General features: G+C 43.6%; 1 pseudogene; it reads right to left on the bottom strand.

Moving 5' to 3' along the window:
* Positions 1-737: 737 nt before the first annotated feature.
* On the bottom strand, positions 738-2,181 carry LOC148033037 (putative RING-H2 finger protein ATL69 pseudogene; annotated as a pseudogene).
* Between the last annotated feature and the right edge of the window lie 1,700 nt (positions 2,182-3,881).

Here is a 3,881-nt window from a genome sequence, read left to right as displayed (position 1 = left end):
CCCTCCATAAGGATGCTTATGATTACTGTAAACAATGTGATCCTTGTCAGTGAATGGGAAAGCCTACCAAATCAATTGCCATGCCCTTGTAACCCATTCTTTTCCTAAAGGCATTCAAGAAGTGAGGGGATTGATTTCATGGGCCCCATTGATCCATCAACTAGAAGGAAGGAGAATAGATACATCTTGGTATGTAGACTATGTAACAAAGTGATGTGAAGCTAAAGCTCTGAAGTGGGACGATGGTAATAGCATGGCCTTGTTTGTGTACGAGAATATCATCAGCCATTTTGGCATTCCGTTAGAGCTGGTAAGTGACAGACGCACTCATTTCATTAATAAGGTCATTCAAGAACTCACAAAGCTGTATAAGATTTGTCATTGCAAGTCCACCCCTATTACCCCATGATAACCCAAAATTTATGCAAGAAAAAGGCACAAAATGTGGTCTACATCGGCAAAAAGAAAATTCAAGCAGCTATCATTGATAATATTCTTTGTAATTTGCCATGGTATTTTATTGGGTCCACATTGTAAAGCCATGAGCATGAGAAGTAGTATGTGTGATTGCAAAAGTTGAAAGGTTTTAATGTTTCAATGTTCATAGACCTCCTTTCTAAGGTCTAAGAATGCTTATGTAAAACAAACCCTTAAAGGAATATGAAAAGGTGGAAATGAAGAGCCATGCAATTTGTGGGAAAAGGTGGTTTGGGGAGTTACAACTTCTCTTCCTCTCCTTTATCTAGCTACTTGCATGAATCTTCTTTTCTCTCTTGCATTGGCATAACTCTTGCTCTCTTTCCTTTCTTGTGCTTTCTTGCTTTATCTCTTCCATGGAAGGAGAGAGTGAGGATGAAGATGATGGTCTTATCTCTTGTGTGCCCAAATCTTGTGTGTGAGCATGGTTTCTTGTTGAGAGGAAGGGTGTTTCTTGCAGGTTTTTGAGGGAACGGGCATTGTAGATGCCACCATGAGGCCTGCTCTCTTGGTAGATTAGGTGCTATCCTTGGGCTGTTCATTTTTGGTGATCCTGCCAAGGGTCTACTCATGGATGCTCTCAAGCTTTGCAAGAAGGAAATGAGAAAAGTGTATTGCAGCTTGCTGTGTGGAGAGAGATGAGAAGTTGAAGGCTTGATGAAGATGGAGACCTCTGAAACTCTATGTTGTTTGTGTCATCCACCATTCAAGCAGTTTCTACACACTGTTATCAACATGAGATTTGATGAAGAATGGCGTATTTATAAGTAGCATTGCATCCAGTGCAAATCTCTAGGCACTTGTAATGGATGCAGACACAGGGGGATAAGCTCCGAGAGTGGTGTCGAGATGGGAGTGGTTTGAGGGGTGGGGAGAGGGGATGACCTGCACATGGGACAAGAGGCATGAAGCCTGAGCCACGCGTCGATGCACATAGCATGGAAGACATGGCGGCAATCAGGCAAAAGCTGCAGGATTTCACGATCCTTGTAATCTGCCAAGCAGATGGAGCAGGATGTGTCCTGTGGAGGAGGAAGGGCCTGCTTCTCACTGTACACAATCTTCGGGTACGTCTCCAAGGTGGCCTGATCGAGGCCGTCAAATAGACCATTCAGCGGGGTTGGCCCTGTCATCCATCAAGACGCACTGGATGGTGGTGCGGCCAACGCCTGCTCCATCGCTACCTCCAGTGCCGATGCTCCTGCTGGACTGCTGCTGGATGCCCCTGCCGTGGAGCCTGACATAGACATAGGAGGCTAGCATGATGGTGGAGATAAGGACCAGGATGCCGACCGCGATGGCGATGCCATAGCCGAGGCCGACCTTGTTTATGTTGTCTGCAGCGAGCAGGCTCGAGGTTGCAGTGCTGTTGGCACTCATGTTGGGCACACCCAAAAAGTCTCATGCCCTCGGTACAGGATCTTGAGGGTGGCTATTGATGAAGAAGAAGTAGATAAACTAGCTGTTTCTCTCAAGCCACCTTGTGCCATGGTTCTTTCTTATTCTGCCGTCTTCCTCTCATCCCCCATATCCCACAGAGACAACAATAGCCACAACTTTCTCATATCTCTCATCCCTTACAATGAAGAAGGAAAAAAAAAAACAAATCTCTTTAAAGTCTATTCACATGCTCTTCTTAACTAAGAGCCTTACTCCCTTACACAAGAATCATACTAGAATAGTTATTTTCCTTTTATAAATAAAACCACACTTCTTTCCTTTTATACCAAACACACAAATACATCAACCGGGTGGAGCTCTTCATTGGCAAATATTTTGTGAGGGTGCACTTAAAGGAAGATTCTTTTGTGGGTTAAAGTTCCATGGTACTTTCCATGGATCGGTCTACAATGTGCTCAAGATGAAGGTGGTTCTCTTTTCTAATTCTTTGCAAGAGATTGTGGGCAGATTTGTGTTCCTTTGGATGATGTTTTGCCTAGTGTTTTTCTTAAAGTGGAAGTGGAAGGTTTTACAAATGTTGGTGTGAAGAAAAAGTTAGAGATGAGATTTGAAGTGGAAGTGTGAAGAAGTATGGTGTTTTTGGATGGGTACCGATTGAGGTGGTCCATTTTGAAGTGAAGTGAAGTAAAGAGATGCAAATTCTTCATCAACATAAGGTGCTTATTCCAAGGCAAAGTGTCTTTCCAAAGTGTTCACGAGGATGCTCACAAGATTGGAAGAGGAGGAATGATAACCCAAAATTTATGCAAGAAAAAGGCATAAAATGTGGTCTACATCAGCAAAAAGAAAATTCAAGCAGCTATCATTGATAATATTCTTTGTAATTTGCCATGGTATTTTATTGGGTCCACATTGTAAAGCCATGAGCATGAGAAGTAGTGTGTGTGATTGCAAAAGTTGAAAGGTTTTAATGTTTCAATGTTCATAGACCTCCTTTCTAAGGTCTAAGAATGCTTATGTAAAACAAACCCTTAAAGGAATATGAAAAGGTGGAAATGAAGAGCCATGCAATTTGTGGGAAAAGGTGGTTTGGGGAGTTACAACTTCTCTTCCTCTCCTTTATCTAGCTACTTGCATGTATCTTCTTTTCTCTCTTACATTGGCACAACTCTTTCTCTCTTTCATTTCTTGTGCTTTCTTGCTTTATCTCTTCCATGGAAGGAGAGAGTGAGGATGAAGATGATGGTCTTATCTCTTGTGTGCCCAAATCTTGTGTGTGAGCATGGTTTCTTGTTGAGAGGAAGGGTGTTTCTTGCAGGTTTTTGAGGGCACGGGCATTGTAGATGCCACCATGAGGCCTGCTCTCTTGGTAGATTAGGTGCTATCCTTGGGCTGTTCACCCCAAAGCCAAAGGCCAAGTTGAAGTCACCAATCGCATCCTGTGCTCGATCGTGACAAGGACGATTGTTGTACATCACCGTGATTGGGATGATGGACGTACAGAGGCCCTCTGGGCATACATAAAAACCTCCCATAAGGTAGTTACAAAGGACAGACACCCTTCTAGTTGGTGTATGGAACAGAAGCCATCTTTCCTGTTAAACTCAAGCTACCCTCTCTGCGCGTGGCCATTAATGAACGCTTGGGAGAGGTCGAGTCCCTGCAATGCTGTCTCTTGCACTTGGAGTGTCTTGATGAGATCCACAGCATGACCCTATAGTGTATGGAAGCCACACAAGCTCGCAGAAAGGTCTATCATGACAACTTCATCAAGCAGAAGGAGTTCAAGGAAGGTGACTTAGTTCTCACTTATGGTTCCCGATTTGGCAAGTTTTCAGGCAAGCTTCAACAATGATGGATGGGTCCTTATAAGGTACTTGCCATCAATCCGAATGGCTTATCCAAGTCCAGATAGTTGATGGCTCTGATGATCCTTTCCTGATCAATGGCTATCGCCTAAAGAAGTACTTCCCTCCCTGGGCATCTTAACAATCACAGTCGAC

The sequence above is a fragment of the Lygodium microphyllum genome, chromosome 8, assembly GCF_053477565.2.
Source record: "Lygodium microphyllum isolate KBCC chromosome 8, Lygodium_microphyllum_v1.1.10, whole genome shotgun sequence".
Lineage (NCBI taxonomy): Eukaryota > Viridiplantae > Streptophyta > Polypodiopsida > Schizaeales > Lygodiaceae > Lygodium > Lygodium microphyllum.
Note: the sequence above shows the minus strand (reverse complement) of the source record. Positions and strands in the feature narration are given on the sequence as shown.